Here is a 19,026-nt window from a genome sequence, read left to right on the forward strand (position 1 = left end):
TATGAATTATTATGAGATATGAGCATAAGATTCGAGGTAGTTGCTGGGTTCCTCTTTCTGTCCACCACATATCAAAATTATTAAGCATAAATTGTACACAGGACACTATGCTTGCAACATGATACAAGGATAAAAAGTAACATATTCTCTTTCTTCAATGGATCTTGCAGTTTAGTAGAGGGAAAAGGCTTATATTCAAATAATTGTCCTAAAAGTTAGAAGATAAGTGTGTAAGAGAAGTTCTATTAGGGATTAGAGTTTTGATGAGGTAAATAGCACTTGTAGCTCTAGGGCAATAAGGGAAAGCTTTACGGGAAAAAATGGTGCCACATTTAGGAGTTAAATTGAAAGATATAGAATTAACCAATTCCGTGCATGGGGGAAAAGTATGTACAAATGCAAATGAAGAAGAGCTTTGGCAGTAGAATTGCAATCGATCCATAAATCAGCAAGCATTCATTGAACTCCTACACAAATACGTGTGTGTGTGTGTGTGTGTGTGTGTGTGTGTATACACTGTGCTATGCACCGAGAATTCAATATAAAGACTAAAACGATCCATACTCTCAATTAGCTTACATTCTAATGGAAAAGATAAGAAGTACACATAAGTATCTGCTATTGTTGTTTACTCAATTAATAGTGTCTGACACTTAAAGATGCAGAGTGATTTGCCATCTCCTTCCCCAGTTCATTTTACAGATGAGGAAACTGAGGCAACAGGGTAAAGTGACTTGTCTAGGGTCAGACAGCTAATATTTGAGATTGGTCATCCTGACTCAAGGGCTGGCATGCTATCCACTGTGCCACATAGTTGCCCAAATATAAGTATGCAAATAACATAAATACAGGGTAAATCAATATATAGTGAAGGATTTCATTGTGGAACTTGACTCTGTGCTCTTGTATTTTTCATTGGTGGGGAATGTGCAATACATATTAATATGTCTTCCCTGAAAAAACCTCTTATTTTAATAATCTGATTATTTTTGTTTATAAACAGACAACAAATAAATACAATATAGAATAAACAAAATCAAGTTATTTTGAAAGGAAGGACCTAGCAATTGGCGGGAATCGAACAAGCCTTCATCCAGAGGATGGTGATTGAATTTGGAGAGAGAGAGAAAAAGAGAGGGAGGGAGGGAGGGAGAGAGAGAGAGAGAGGAATTTTATGAATCAGAAATAAATATAAAGCACATTCCAGGCTGAACCAATGCAATGGCATGGAGATGGGAAATGGAAGGCCATGTGTGAAGAACAGAGGTCACAGAGACCGGTTTAGTTGGATCAGTGTGGGAAGGGTGTGTTGTCCGATTAGGAGTTTGGACAAGGTTGTGAAGGACTTTAAGAACTTAATAGAATAGTTTATATTTTATCCTAGAGGCAATAGTAAGCTACAAGAAGGCCTGTCATGTGGAAGTGGGATTAGAGTTATTCTGCTTAACTGCAAAAGAAAGAATAAATAAGTTAGGAGAGTTGTAGAGGCAGATTTAGGTTTAAATGTACAGCAGAAACTGCCTTATAAGTCAGAACTATGTAAAAGTAGTATGAGCTTCCTCAGCAACTTGTGGATCCCACTCATTGGGACTTTTAAGCAGAATTACATGAACCACTTTTAAGAAATAGTGTAGAAGGAATTCCTTTTCAGGCATAAAGCAAGATGAGATGACTTTAGCAATTCCTTCCCATTCTGGGATCCTGTGCTTCTGTGCATGGAGATGGCAGGAGACAAAATGAGATAAGTCTAGGAATGTAGGAATGTAGATTGGATCAGGAAAGTAGAGGGCCTTGAATGTCACATTGAGGAATTAATGGGGAGTCATAGGAGCTTTCTGAGGTGGAGTATGAGGTGATCAGACCTGTACATTATGAGGATTACTTTTGACAGTAGTGTAGACAATATATTGGTAAAAGAAAAGACTGGAGGCCTAGGAATGAGTTAGAAGAATATTACAATATTCTAAGCAAGTCAGTTTCTATTACATTTTAGATTTTTTAAAAAGCTGGCTCAGTTATATGGGCAAATATTGACTTTAATTCTATTAAATCCAAAATTCATGTTATGTTACTATTTTACTTTTGCTCTTGTAAAATAAAATGGTTTAATAAGAAATGAAAAACAGTAATTGCAAGAGATGATGGTGGTCTGAACTAGCTTGTTCATCAAATCTGTTGACATTCTTTTAGATTATGCCTGCACTACAATTTCTCTTGCTGTTCTTTCTCCTTTCCATTTATACTAAAGAGATATTAGGGAGGAAGAACTGATCAGACTTGTCAATTGATTTTATTTGTGGGGGTTAAGAGAGATGACTTTAAGTTGATTATATAATATTTTATAATATTATTATATATTATGTATTAATATATAACTTCGAGTCCGAGTAACTGAAAGAAGGATGCTCCCATAAAACAAATAAGAATGCTAAGAGGAGGTTTAGGGGGAAGATTATGAATTTAGCTTTGGAAATGTTGACTGAGGTGCCATTTCTTATAACAGCATGGTAATTTGGGGCTAAAGTGCTTTTGATTTAGTTAATTTTATGAACAAGCAAAGAAGATAATAGTATGTTAAAGAGGTTTTTTAACATACTTTGAGTGACTCATTTATGGAACATTTAAATGATTAATTTATGGTATATCCAGAATTAATGCAAATAAGATTTTCTGGGCACTATTTATAATTCTGGGCACTAAGCCAGACGTATGACAGAATATGAACAATGTGGTGAAACCATTTCAGTGAAACATTTCAGGAGTAAGGATACCTCAGAGAGCTTTCATTGTGGTCATTGAACAGTGTTAGAACTCCAGAACAAATTTAGCAACATCTTTTTAGTCATTTTCAACTACTTAGTGAGTTTAGGTCAATAAAACTAAAGGAATATTGCCACCAATCTTGCATTAAAAAATTAACTCTTTGCTTATGTTAACAGAAAATAAAATGCTGATGACTTGATCTTAACACTATAAAACTTTTCTTTCTCTCTTCTTTTTCCCTGTCTCAGCTTCTCCAATTCTCCATCCCCCTTTCTTTTTTCTCTCCTCCTCTTCTCTTTTTCCTCTTCTTTGTTTTCTAATTTTTTCCTTCTCTTCTTCTCTTCCTTTCATTCTCTTTCCATCCCTTTAGTCTCTCTTCTTCTCCCTCATTCTTTACATTTCAAAAAGAAGCTATCTGGGCATATCACTTGACTAAACCAATTAACTTTTTGTTCTTATCCTTAAATGTATGACACTTGTAATTCTTGTAGTCCCTCCCCTGGTGCTTTGGGGTTCTGTGGCTCTAGTGTCATCTTCCCTGAATCCACAGAAAGATAGCATATCACTGTATCAATTAATCAGTGAGTGAGTACATTACCCACTAAGTGGTATTCTATTAGAGTCACAAGCCCAGTGGTCTCATCCTTCTAGTTGAGGGGTGGGGAACCTACAGCCTCAGAGCCACGTGAGGCCTTCTAGGTCCTTGGGTGTGGCCTTTTGACTGAGTCCAAGTAAATCCTTTTATTAAGGGGATTCCTTCTGAGAAGTTTGAATTCATTCAAAGGGTAACACTTGGAGACCTAGAGGGCCACGTGTGGCCTTGAGGCTGCAAGTTTCCCACTCCTGCTCTAGTTTCTATATGGGACTGCCTTCCTAAAAGGTGTCAGTATCACAATTAGCCACCCAAGGGTATATCCTAATGAGATCCTAGATTGTTCCCTTCCCTGGCCTGCTATCAAGCCAATGGCTTCACAGGCAGTGATACCTAAAGCCAGAATTAGTAGGCTCTTAATAAATGCGTGTTGACTTAACTTAAATCCACCCTGATTTACCAAATTATTAACAACACCCCTTCACAATCTCTCCCAACTGTAATGACAATATACCATCCCATGTATGTCTAGTACTGTCCCACCTATGAGTTTTGGTTTATGTTATCCACTTTGCCTGAATTGTAACCTGTACCTTTTTCTAGCTTTGCATCCTTTGATGACCTAGTTGAAATGCTGGATCTACCTCAATTTTGAGAAAACCCAACACTTTTAGGGCCATGCTTCCTTCCTCTCCCCCTGGTCCTAGAGTACCACAGAACTCATAGGATGACCAGGAGGTTCTTTTGCCTCCTGCCTTTCCACTTCCCTGCTCCCCTTGCTCTGAATGTCCAGAACCTATCTGGACAAGATGGGAGATTGACCATCTCTATTCCTTCTGGTGAGATGGAATACCATCTACTCTGCCATTAACACCTAAGGTTCTCTATGCTTAATCTGCCCTCCTTCTGCACACTACCTGCTGAGACTATAGGTCATCTGTCCTTCTAATGCAAGAACCCCTGAGCCTTAGGATTTCTGGGACTTTATGCCTTCTCTATAGCCGAACATTTTTATCTATTGTCCAGAAGAAAAAGAAAGAAAGAAAGAAAAAGGACAAGGAGAAAGAGAATAAAGAGGAAGAGAAAAAGGAGGAGGAGGAGAAGGAGGAGAAGAAGGAAGAGGAGGAGGAGGAGGAGGAGAAGAAGAAGAAGAAGAAGAAGAAGAAGAAGAAGAAGAAGAAGAAGAAGAAGAAGAAGAAGAAGAAGAAGAAGAAGAAGAAGAAGCATTTACCTACTGCTTACTGTGTGCCAGACATCGTGCTAAGCACTTTATAATTACTATCTCATTAAATCTTCGCAACAACCCTGAGAGGTGGGTGCTATCTCCATTTTGCAAATGAAGAAACTGAGGCAGACAAAGATTTAAGTGCCTTGCCTGGGTTCACACAGCTAGTGTCTGAGGCTAGATTTGAACTGAGGTCTTTCCATCTATCCACTGTGCCACCTTTCTGCTCTCAAGGTACTCACTGTCTAGCTGTCTCTGCCAATTAGAGAGTGAGCTCCTCGAGGGCAGAAGAAAAATAAACTTTCTATTTGTATTCCTAATACTCAGTATATTTCTTGGTACTCAGTAAACCTCTGATAAATACTTTTTCACACATCCATTGCTTTTCAATTATGATTCTTCCCTTTTTAGGTATCACTTAGCATTTGGTTCAAGCTAACTACTGAGCAAGGTTTCATATCAGAGTTATTTGTATTATTTTAGATCTTTCTATTGTATCACAAACTCCTTGAAGGAACACACCATCTTATATTGAAGATTTATACCTCAGCCAGTGCCTACCTCAATATTTACCATGATGTAGTTTCATTTATAAATATGTTGCTGAAATCGAGGTTTGCTCTCCTGATCAAACCATATCTGTAGAATTATGATCTGTTCAGCAAATCCCTAGAGGAGTACAACCAAGGTGGTGAGGGCTTAAGGAACCATGTCAAATGGAAATTAGTTGAAGAAAGGCTTTGAAGTCTAAAAGGAGAAAAAAACTTGAAGGCAAGAGACACAAAACTTTTTTTGAAGTTTTTTCTAAGGTTGTCTTTAGACTTTAGATTTATTATACTTGGCCCCAAAGGAGAGAAGTAGTACTATTTTTATCCCTGACTATTCCCTAAGTAAATAATAAATACTATTTGTTAAGTGTTTAAAATTGTGTATCCCTAACACTTAGCATAGTTAGTGCCAGTGTTAAAGTGTTAGAGATACAAAAAAGTCAAAAATACAATCCCTGCCCTCAAGGAGTTCACATTGTAATGGGATGACAACATGAAAATAATTGTGTACACACAAGCTATACAATCTCAAAAGAAGGGACTTGGGGAGTGGGAAGAGAAAGGCTTCCTATAGTAGGTGAAGTGGAGCTAACTATTGAAGGAAGCAAGGAAAATCAGGAGGCAGAGTTGATATGGGAGAGCATTCTAGGCATGGAAACATGGGGCACAACCAGGGAAAAGGAATGGATATTGGAGAGATAGTATTGTGATCAAGGAGCAATGAGAAAGTAAATGTAAGTGGATCAGAAAGAGGCCATATTGTAGAGGATCTTAAATGCCAGAAAAATTTATATTTGCTCCTGGAAGTAAAAGGGAGCCAAGGGAGTTTTTTGAGTAAGGAGGTGACTTAGACCTATTCTTCAGTGAAAATCATTTTGACAGCTGAATGGAGTAGGGAAAAAACTTAATATGGGAAAAGCAGCTAGAATTCTTTTGCAATAGTTCAGGAATGGAGTGATGAGGGTCAGTCCTAGGATGGCAACTGTGTGAATAGAAAGAAGAAGGTATATTAAAGAGATGTGTTGTAAATATAGAAGGACAAGATTTGACAACAGAATGGATATATGGAGCGAAAGAGAATTAAGAGTCAGGGATAATACCAAGGGTAGAAACTATAGGGAAACAGATTTTGGTTGAACATAAGGAAATAATTTAACAATTATAACTATACAAAAATATATTTTAAAAATTTAAATGATCTACTTCCATTGGTAGTAAGTTCTTCAGCACTAGTAGTTTATCAACTGAGTTTGAACAGTCATTTTGCATGATGCTATAGAGGAATGATAATTGATGTAATGGATTGAATTAGTGGTCCATTGAAAAGATTGAATTCTATGATTCTTTGAAATGACACTATATACACTAAAAGCTTAATATGCAGAATCAATAAAGCCTATATTATTCTTTTTTGTTCCTCTTTCCCCTGCCCTTCAACATCATAAAAGAGTTTCACTATAATGTCTTTTCCAGCAATTTAAATTGTATAAAGAAACATTCATACAATTGCCTGCTGATTTTCTACTCTGAACAGTCCGATGGTTGCTTTGAATTTAAATCGCCTCATAATAATTGTTATGCTTTCCTGGAAGGTGACCATCAACCCTTACTGTATATTGCTCTCCAATCCATTGTAAAAGCGTATCTTTCCCCCTATTCATTCCTTCACTGCTGGATCCCCAAACTATTTTTATGACTATGTTAGAAGCTATTCATAGCAAGACACTTATGGTCTGAGATCACAGGAAGAATCCTTAAATTCCACACATGCCTGAGAATAACTACACCTTTCTTTTGAGAAGTGTTTAAATGCATAGAGTTAATCTCTAACTAATCTAAAATTCTCTGAATTTATAAACTTTCTAGACATAGTTTTCTATGAAGGTCAGGCCAATGCCTACCAAAGAAAGTCCAGAACTCCAAGAAATATGAATTTATGAAGGGGAGAAGTTGTTTATTTTTTTTCCTGTTGCAATCTTTCTGTTAAAGTTAAATGTATCCAATGCTTGCAAATTGTGTAGGGTATCATTTAGCATATTTATTTATTTTTTACAAAATATAAACTTAAACTTGAAATAATTCAGTGTAATTTGTCATACTGAAGAACTGGGAATGTCAGTGGGGAGGAGACTGTATCTGTCTGCAAATCTCTTCCAAGTTTTTATATTCAACTTTAAAATTGAAATCATAAATAAAATATAAATTAGAAAGATAACAAAGTTACTATAGCTTATTTTCACTAGAGTCCATCAAAATCCATACATTTTCCTGTCATTGAAACTGGCTGTGTTATGAATGACAATCTAGACAGCTAGATGGCTCAATGGATGGAGCACTAAAGCTTGGAGTCAGGAAGACCTGAGTTCAAATCCAGCCTCAAATATTTACTAGCTTTGTGACTCTGGGCAAATCACTTAGCTTCTGTCTGCCTCAGTTTCCTTAACTATAAAAAATGAGGATATTCATAACATCTACCTCCAGTGTTGTGAGAACATAAAGGAATTTTATTTGTAAAGTGGGATTATATTTGTGAGTGCCTGGCATGTAGCAGATGCTTAATAAATATTTGCTTGCTTGCTTCCTTCTTTCCTTCTTTTCTTCCTTCATTTCTGCCTTAATCTGAGAATCTTTGTTACATCAGTGCTGAGGGTTTAAGGATAAAAAGCATTTTTCCTTTAAATTCAACTAAAAATTCTCTTTTGATTAAATTGCAATTAAACACTTGAGTCATACACATACTTATATAACATTTTGAATTGATGCTTACCTTGTCATAGCATGCCACTTTATATTTAGTCTGTACTCTATTAATGATTTGTTTTTATATCATCTGCAAATGTTCAACTTCATGATTTAATGGCAAATTTCAACCACTGCACTTGATTTTTCTGTTAAATGTTTGAACCATTTTAAAGAAAGTAAGTATTTTTGTCAAAAAAGTCAGATGTGTTGAGTCCCGTATAAGAAATGAGAGAAATTTTAGCTAAAGGATTTTAAAGATTTCTTACTTTTAGTGGCTCGATAAAGTCAACTAAAATTAAATGTCTTTGGAAGATCTGAAAGATACAGAAATGAGGTATTGCTTATTAAATGCTATAAAAAAACTTAAGTAGGAAACTAGGCAGAGAATTTAAAGGAATATCCAGTGAACTTAGGAACTCTTCTTTAAAAACAGCAGAAAGGTTTAGTGGGCATACCTTTAGATTATGTGGGCACATCTTTAGATGTCAAAGCACACTGATGATAATCCTTGATCAACCACATGTGAGTTAACACGTTTTTGTCCTTCAGTTTACTTTACAAAGATGTTACATTGCTAACATATTACAATTCACAATGCTAACAGGAGTAATAATGATGATGATAACTAACAAAAGGACTTTATTATTTATAAATTACTCTCCTCATAATGTAAAATATCTAGAAACAAACCTAGCAAGAGTCATATTATTGATGGTAAAAACAGGAGAGAGTTGAAATGATACAATTTTAACATTTCTACATATTAATTATTATTCTTAAATGCCTTATACAAAGAAGAACAGTATTCCATAAAGGACAATCTTAGTGAAATAGGGTTATCCTGAATGATGACAAATTGTAAAATCCTTAGCCTGGCATTTAAAACATTCTATAATATGGCTTCCATCTACCATTTTATGCTTATTTCATTATCTTCCTCTCCATGTCCTTCCTCTTCAAATTGAACTTTCCCAGTAGTTGTTCCTCATAGAAAGCATTCCATCTCTCACCTTTGTGCTTTTACCCATGTGTTTCTCCATATCTAGAATCCACTTCTTCCTCATCTACACTTCTTAGATTCCCCAGATTCTTTCACTGCACAGCTACTTCCTACAGGGGAAGGACTTTTCTGATATTTCCTCTGCCTTCACTTCCTAGTACTCTCTTCCTCTTGAAATCACTTTTTGTTTAATTATGTCAATAGTCAATTAACATATTTTAGTATCTACTGTATTATACTATACTATGAGCTAGGAATACACAAACAAAATATATATATATATATGTAGTTCCTGCCCTCAAGGCAGCTTGCAACTTAATGAGGGAAAATAATACAAATAAAAAGAGAAAGGGGGTACGTAAGGTATTCTGAGGCCTAGTGGAGAAGCTGGAGAAGTCCTAGAGTAGTGCCGCCAAGTGAGAAACAAGGAGATGTCTGAGCTGAGCTCCCTCCTTAGTTGTTCCATCCTACAGAGGGAGAGGGTAGTGATGCAGTATAATACCAAGGCTGATGGGATCTTGCAGGATGATGAGTTTTTCCCAATAATTATGTGTGTAGTCATTGTTTCTCCTCAGTAGTATACAAATTTCTAGGGGATAAGTACTGTTTCATTTTTTGTATTTATTTAGGAACTCAGTGCCTAACATAGCACCTTGCCCCATAGAGGTACACTTGACGAATTGAGCTGAACTTTGAGTTGGCAGGGGAATGGATGGAAAAACATTGTTTTTCAATACAAATTTTCACCAGGGTATCCTTGGGAAAGTGACATGGATTTTTTTAATGTGTTTAAAGTTTTCATCTACACATGGGGATGGCCATAGTGGTCCTTACCATTACCCCAAAATGTTATAATTAAATATTCAAAAATTCTAAAATTTCTTTATCTAAATGTAATCTTTTATTATTCAATCTCTTCCAATGCCTTCTATTTCCTAAAGCAATTAGTTATTTGTTGTCACCATGACTTACAAATGCTTTATCCCTAAATATTTCCCCTTGCCATCACCCCAATTCAGCTACACTGTCCTTCCTCCTAGGGAACCAATTGGATTTTCCACTTTCCTTTACTCTCAAGCACCTTGCTTTCTTCTCCTATTATTTCTTTACCAAACCCCAACACTGCTTATTGCCTTCATTTTTCTCCTTTGCTTCTCACATGTTTTCAAACTTAGCCAAAGGAAGTGACAGAACCTTGCTGACTGGGTTCATTACATATTAATGTTATTTAAACTCATATGAGCCCTCATTGAATCTAAGCAACCATTTTGCTCCATTCTAATTGACTGTCAATCCAACTCATCAGTCAGACAATTTCAAACTTTCCATTTTTCTCCTTAAGTATCCCACCATACCCCTTCCTGCATCCTCTAAACGGAAAGCCTTAGTTTATAACTTAACCAAGAAAATCATGGTCATATAAGTTGTGTTCCCTATCTTATTTTACTTCTGATTTCTGTGGTAGAAGGTCATGGGAAAGAGAGTAGGAAGACAGGGAAGCCCCTGAACCAAATAAAGAGAAAAAATGATGAAGGTGAGAGGACTGAAGTAGGTGAGAAACTGAATTTGAGGAGAATAAATTATGCAAGATTTGGGAGATATCTAGGAAAATCCAAAGGAGGACAATCTGCAGGGCCACGTATTGGTCCAGACTCTACTTTCAGGTTGAAAGAGAAGCAGAATGAAGAGAAATTAAGAAGGATATAGAAGATTGAGGAACAAAAAGAGCATGAGAGGATAATTAGGAAGTAGAACTTGAAGAGATAGACTCATGAAGGAAAACGACAAGGTAATTGACAAGATTAGACAAGGTAAGTAAGAAAAGGACTAGTAGAAAAATTAGAGGGTTAAGAAAACTGAGAATTGATTTGTAGATGGGACAAATAGTCAGGATATTGGTGCTATGCTGAAGAGGAGGTTTATATAGCCATGGTTGTAGAATTGTTAAAACAAAGGAAAGGAATTTGTGAATCACTGCTAAGTTATTAAACGGTAATAACTGGCTTAAAAGGATTTAGCCAGGTTTGTAGGATTGAGATGTGAACACCCACAAGCAGTTCAAAGAAAGAATGATGAAAATCTTAACCACTATGGAGAGTAGGAGAAAAGATATAACCTGGTCCTGTGTAGCCAGACACCCTTCAAGTATCTCTCTGCCTGTCATTTTATCACTTGATATAGTTGTGTTTGGTGGGTTTGTCCAGGAAGCAGATCAGAGCCACAATAGATTCATGGGAATAGGAGAAAAGAAGGCTGTAAGTTTTGCAGTCATCTTAAGGATGACCTTGGGAAGCACAGACGACATTATGGGCATTTTCAAACCCTTGACATCACAACTTGCCAGATGGACCATCTACTGTTTTCTAAGCACCATTAATCACATGGATTGTGGTCATGAGTCTTTCTACAATGTAAAACTTGTCATGGATGACCTTAGCTAGTTAGGAAGGGAGGAACAAACAGCTGGTATCACAGGATACATTACTGACAGTCTTAGTGGGATTATTTAATTTTTCATGGTTCACTCCCATAAAAAACAGGAACATATGTAAGTTGTCAACAAGTTCATATTAAATACATATTATGTACAAGGCATTAGATTGAAGAGACAGAGAAAATGACACAGTTCCACATGTCAGGTGAGCCTAAGACTTTTTTCAAAGTGCTAAAGGCACCAGTAGGCTCTATAACACATTCAAAGTCAGCATCTCTCCATTTAATATTTGTTGGCTCATATTCTTGGAAGATAGTATGACTTTTCAATTTTCATCCTTGACAATTACCTTGAACCTGCCATAGTGAAATGATAACGAAACACATAAACCATGTAGTATAGGCCAGTGGAGGATTCTACTCTGCTGATTATCTCAGGATTCACATATTTTGAATACATGTAACCCTGGTGACCTGGGATCCAAAACGGCTTCCAAAATGGCCATTAACTTCAGCCTTCACTATCTTGCCACTAAGATGTAGTCATAGTAGTGGGTAGTGGCATCAAGCCTGGGAAAATAACTAAGATGCTTTTTTGCTTTTAGTAGGATTGCTAAATTAATAGATAAGAAGAATATTGTTGATAATGACATGATAATACAATGAGATATATTCAAAACTGGTTGGATTATCAAACTCCAATATCATAGGATCATAAATTGTGAACTAAAAGCAATCTTCAATGCCCTTTAAAAGTGAGAAAGCTGAGTCACAGAGAGATTAAGTGATTTATCCAGAGTCCCTTTGTTACTAAGTGCCAGGGCCATATCCACTATGTTAATCTATATCTTCCTCACTAAAAGAGAGCTATTAATAGTTCATTGTCAATGTGACAGGTCTCCAGTGGAGGGCTCAAAGGATCTGTGTTTAGCCATGTATTTTTTTTTAGCATTTTCATCAATGATTTGGACAAAGACATTGGAAAATGACACAATGCTGGGAAATATAGATAACGCAGTGAATAAAGACATAAAATCCAGTAGGCTCTTGACAGGCTAAGGGATTAGGCTGAATCTAAATAATGAAATTTCAATAGGGATAAATGTTTTACACTTGGGTACAAAAATCATCAACATAGTATAGGTTGGGAGAGGCAAGACAAACAGCAATTGCTCTGGAAAATATCTAGGGATTTTAATAGATTGCATTGCAACATGAATCAACAGAGTGATATAACCACCAAAAAAGCTAATGTAATCCTGAGCTGCATTAATATCTTCATAGTTTCTAGGTATAGGGAAATGATCTTTGCACCATACTCAACCAGACTGCATCTGAAGTATCCTGTTCCATTCTGGTCACCATAGTTTAAGGACATCAGTAAGGAAGAGTGTAGCCAGGTTTGAGACTGTAACATATAAAAACTGATTGAAAGACCTGGCATGGTTAGCCTAAAGAAGAGAAGATTAAGGAGAATGATAGCTGTTTTCAAGCATTTGGAGGGTTTAAATTTGGAAGAAGGATTAGACGTGTTCATTTTGGACATAGACAGCAGAAGCAGAAGCAAGTAAATTTTGGCTTGATATTAGGGGGACATAAACCAAAAATATTTAGAGGCACCTGAAAGTAGAATAGTTTGCCTTGAAAGGTCATTGTTTCCCTGTCTTTGGATGTCTTCAAGTAGCAGCTAGATGACCATGTGGAATGCATGTTGTTGTGGTAATGCCATTTAAACACACACACACACACATACATATATATGTTTGTATATAAGTGTATATATGTATATGTATAAGTGTATATATGTATGTATGTGTAGATAAATAGAAAGAAAAAGAAAGAAAGAAAAAGAAAGAAAGAAAGAAAGAAAGAAAGAAAGAAAGAAAGAAAGAAAGAAAGAAAGAAAGAAAAAGAAAAAAGAAAGAAAGGTAAGTAGGTAGATAGAGATAGAAAGATAGTATCAAGGGTCTGGTAAAGTTTCTTCTCTATATCAAATTTTGAGATTATGAGATTCAGATTCCTTCACCTCTCCTCATCTCACGTTTATCAGCATTTCCCATTATTTATTCATTGACTTCAATTTCTTATGAAGGCCTTTCCTCTCACTAGGGCCAATGCCTTGATATGTACTCTGGATTTTATGCTTTCTCATTTTCTCCAACAGTCACTCTCATCAGTCCCCTCACAGTAGTCTTTACTGTTTGGCATCTATTGGTTCCTTTCCTGGTACCTACAAGTACCACCAATTCTCCTTCATGTGTTAAAAATCTCACTAGCTAGTAAGTGTCTGAGGCCATATTTGAACTCAGGTCTTCCTGACTCCAAGCCCAGTGCTTGCCATGTAGTTGCTCATATATAATTTTATGGATGACATATGAATATGTATCATGTACAAATGAATGAATGAATAAATGAATGAATGAAGTATTTATGTCAAGAACTATGTATAAAACACTATGCTGAACACTAAGAATACATACAAATAAAAGAGCAGAGACTGTAATTTCTTTCAGGGAACTCATATTCTAAAGGAAGATCCAATATGCAATGGGAAAGGTTATACTTCTTTTCCCTTTCTCAGCTGAACTCTTTGAAAAAGTTTTCTGTATTCAGCATTTCCTCTTACTCTTCTCTCATTCTCTTATTAATCCTCTGCAATCTTGTCCCTCATTTCAATTGCATTCTTCAGTTACCAGTGGTCTCCTCATTGCCAAATCTAATGGCATTTTTCTCAGTCTTCATCCTTGACTTCTCTGTAATATTTGGCACTGTTTATAACTGTCTCCTCCTGGATACTCTTAGTTCTCTGGATTCTTATGACATTACTATCTCTTGGTTCTTTGCTTGCCTTCTTCCTTTTTAGTCTTGTTTTCTGGATCTTCATTCATACCATGTCTGCTAACTGTGGCTGTACACCAAGGCTCTCTCCTGGGCTCTCTTATCCATAGTGTTTAGCATAAATACTTCATTCATTCATTCATTTATATGTAACACACACACATACACACATATATAATTTTTCTTATTGTATGGTTGTTTCAGTCATTTCTGACTCTTCCTGGCCCCATTTGGAGTTTTCTTGTCAAAGATGCTAGAGTGGTTTGCTATTTCATTCTCCTTGTTTTACAGACTAGGAAACAGGCAAACAGGATTAAGTGATTTGCCCATAGTCACACAGCTAGTAAGTGTCTGAGGCCATATTTGAACTCAGGTCTTCCTGACTCCAGGCCCAGTGCTTGCCATGTAGTTGCTCATATATAATTTTATGGATGGCATATGAATATGTATCATGTACATATGAATGAATGAATAAATGAATGAATGAAGTATTTATGTCAAGAACTATGTATAAAACACTATGCTGAACACTAGGAATACATACAAATAAAAAAGCAGAGACTGTAATTTCTCTCAGGGAACTCATTCTAAAGGAAGATCCAATACACAATGGGAAAGGTTCAGCTGCAAGTCTGATAGAAAGGCCACATATAGCCCTTAGGGTGTAGCTGCAAAGCACATGATAATATAACTTCTTTAATGTCATTTCCATTGAATCAGTTGAAAATACCAAGCACTTTGGTGGCAAGAATTTTCTTTTCTGCAGCTTCTGCAACTGTGTATCTGTTTAAATAATGTACTTGTGTGCATGCCAAGGTCATGCACTGCATGCCAGGCCATTGCCCATCATCCTGAATTTTCTTGCCACTAGACTTAGATAATTCTGGAAGAGAGTGAGGCTAATGACTTTGTGCATCTTTGCCTCACTTAAATCCAAATTCACACACAAGTTATCACCCTGTGATGTCACTGGTCCTCTTCAAAACCTAAGGAAAACAACGAGATAGATAGTATCTATCTCTCTGTTCTGACATCATACACTGACCCGCTTGGACATTTTGACATTTTGAATTGGCTGTCCCTCAAGCATGTCAAAGTAAACATGTCCAAATTAGAACTTATTATTCTTCCCCCCAAAAATCTACCCCTCTTCTTAACTTCTGTATTACTTTTAAAAGTACCACCATCCTTCTAGTCATCCAGGTTCCCAACTACAACATTGTCCATGACTCCTCACTCTCACTCACCTCAGATAGTTAATCAGTTGTCAGTCCTTGTTTTTTATCTCTACACCATCTCTTGTAAATATCTCTTCTCCACTCACATAACAGTCACCCTAATCCAGACACTCATCATCTCTTGCCTTGACTATTGGAATAGCATCCAAATCCATCTCCCTAACTCACTTTTATTATTTCCTCCTCCTAGCACCCAGAGATTTATCTTAAGTACAGGTCTGACTATGCCATTTATCCCTTCCTCCCAAACAGATGAATAGATACATAGGTAGATAAATGAATAAATGGATTAATAGAGATAGATAGATAGATAGATAGATAGATAGATAGATAGATAGATAGATAGAGAGAGAGAGATAGATAGACTATTGGCACTACTTGTTGCCTCTAGGATCAAATATAAACTCCTGCATTTGGCTCTTTAGAACTTGTCTTCTTCTTATCTTTCTAGAATTCTTGATATTTTATTCCTTTTCATGTACTTGAACCCAACTGGTGGATGTCACATTCTTTACATACAATGCTCTTTTTCTTCTGTCTCCATGCATTTGCAAAAGCTGTCCTCTATACCTGAAATTTTCACTTTTTTCACCTTTGCCTCTTGGAATCCCTGGTTTCCTTCAAGACTCAGCTCAAGAATTAGCTTTTGCCCATGGCTTCTCAAAGTCCTTTAATACCTCCTCTGTCCCCACCTCCCACTCCCAAGCTGTTAGTAACCTACCCTTTTAAGGTTACCTAGCATCTACTCTGTAGGTTGCATATACCCATATATTTACAAATTCTCTCCTGTTAGCATGTAAACTCCTTGAATAAAGAGCCTATTTTTGCTTTTGTCTTTGTATTCTCAGCAGCTAGCATAGTGCCTGGAATATCATAGGCACTTGATAAATGCTTTTTGTTTCAATGATTTGTTATTCAGTGACAAAGAGAATTAGTTACTTTTCTCAATAAAAATCAATAATTTTCCTTGAATCCTGGAACTGTAGATATTTATCATGAAGGTTTAGGGGAAAACATATTCTTTTAATATTTAAAAATGAAATAACCTTATCTCACTTTTCACCATTAATATTTGTATGTATCAGAACAATTTTAGTGATAATGATTCCCCCTCCCAGAAGATATATCTTTAAGGTAGTTAACTTTTTTACTTCTCCATATAATAAACTGCAGATTATCAATTAATTGCTTACAATGGATGAGGGATGTTTTTATGAGGAAAACAGGCAAATGCATCAGGTATATTTGGAAGTCTGCCATCTTTTGTATTTAGTAAATAGCAATTTAGAATTCTGAGTAATATCCTACTAATCTAAAAAGAATATAGTAACATCACCTCAAAATAACTATATCAAGGAAATAACTCATTTGCCTTGCAAGATCTGACCTATTGTCCCCTTCATAGATATTGGGAATTAGTACTACAGATAATAGATTTTACATCTAAGGTCATACAGCAAGTCATTGTTAGAATTGAGAGAACATAGAATTTGGGAATTAGTAATAAACTGATTATCTGACTTGAACTAGTCAGAAAAGTATGGATTCCAAGAGACCCAGGTGAGGAAAGATTGCATTCCTGAAAAGGGGGCCAGGCTGTGCAAAGATATGCATATAGCAGATGTAATTCTAAATTCAGGAAACTGCAAGCAAAGCAATTTGGCTGAAATTTACATTGTGTGAACAGGAGTAATGTGAAATAAGTTTGAAAGTATAGGTTCAAGCATTAGATGGACTTCTATTCCTAGGAGAGAAAATAGGGTGATATTTTAGTCATATTTGGTATTGTGGCAAGATCACTGGACTTAACATTGGAAAACCTGTATCTGCGTCCTAACTTGCAATTTACTAGCTGTATAACCTATTTACTAGCTGTATAACCTGGGAAAAGCCATTTATTCTTTTTGTACATCATTTTCCTTCTCTTCAAAATGGATATTATAATACTCAGACCACCTACTTTACAGGGTTGCTGTGAGGCTCCGAATAAGATAATTTGTAGATAACTTAATAGCCGTGATATTCTTTATGAGAGGCAATGTGGCATAATGTATCAACACAACTTTGGAGACAAGAAAAACTGTTTGAGTTTCCTCTCTGTGTGGATTTAGAGAAGACCCCTAACTGCCCAATGTCACCAAGCACTCACCAAGATTATTCTCTGAAGAGCTGCTGAGCAGCATTGGTATAGGGGATTTCAATACCCCCATTACCCTGAACTGAATAATCGGAGGTACATTTATGTTGGAATTTTTGTTAAGGTGCTAAAATGATTAATGAGAAATTAGATGTCTAACATCCATCTTCCTTGATGAATAAGGGGTTAAAATTATGCTAATTAACTTCACAGGTCCCAGTTCTGGGTTTAATTCTGTATGTGATGTGAACAACAATAAAAGAACAAAACATTGAAAGCAAACTTGAGAAGCAGCTTTGGATGAAATAACAAAGAAAAATGATAGTGTTATAACATCTTCAAGAGTGATTAATAATTGTTCCTATTCAAGATGGTTCTATCAGGGAAGAGACTTGAACTTTGGGTGCAGCCACCAGAGGTTTTGGTGATGCCTTTGAGAAGATAATGTTTAATTTTTCATGCCTCTGACTGACTATAAATTCTCTTTATTATCTTTTTCAATTGACAATCAAGAGCTGACTCATGACTCACAAGATCATTTTATTAATTTAGAGAACACACTTTAGTTGAAACACAGCTCTAAAAAAATCTCCAGGAGTTGTGAATTATAGTTAAAATAAACACATATATGCACACACATATGTGGATTGAACAGTACAGTGGAGGTGTGGGGATGGGAGGAATACAAGTACAGCTAGCTCTTCATTATCAGAAGGCCATTTGTCATCCTTGATGATTATCTTCAGTAATCTTTAGACTCTTAAAAATGATAAGTGATGGAGAAAGCTTTTAATTTCTATTACTTTGTAGATCTTATCTCCTGTAGTTGGTGAACTACTTTGACATAAGACACCTATATTAAAAGATAAGTGTAAAAGATGCAACCCAAAGCTAAAATCAAATGAGTTTTACATTATGGGCTACTTGGAATGGTTCTGTCTTTCCATGCTGATCTGTTAAATCTATACCACTTAAAGATTTTTTTAAATTTTTTAACATTTTGATTTAATGTTTTGAGTTCCAAATTCTATCCCTCCTTCTCTGAGACAGTAAGCAATCAGATATAGGTTATACATGTGCAATTATGTAAAACATTTCCATATTTGTCATTTTGTGCAAGAAGATTGGAATAAAAGAAAAAAAAGGAAGAAAGTGAAAAATAGCGTGTTTCTCTGTATTCAATCAATAGCAATTCTTTCTCTGGAGGCAGGTAGTAAGCTTCATCATTAGTCCTTTGGGATTGTCTTGGATCATTGTATTGCTGAGAATAGTTAAGTCATTCATAGTTCTTCATTGAACCATATTGCTGTTACTGTGTACAACATTCTCCTGGTACTGTTCACTTCACTATGCATCAATTCATGAAAGTCTTTCCATGGTTTTTTTTTTTTCTGAAATCATCCTTTTTGTCATTTCTTTATAGCAAAATAACATTTTATTACAATCATATATTACAGCTTGTTTAGCCATTCCCCAGTTGATAGCATCCCTTTTATTTCCAATTGTTAGC

This window comes from Trichosurus vulpecula, chromosome 1, assembly GCF_011100635.1.
Source record: "Trichosurus vulpecula isolate mTriVul1 chromosome 1, mTriVul1.pri, whole genome shotgun sequence".
Classification (NCBI taxonomy): domain Eukaryota; kingdom Metazoa; phylum Chordata; class Mammalia; order Diprotodontia; family Phalangeridae; genus Trichosurus; species Trichosurus vulpecula.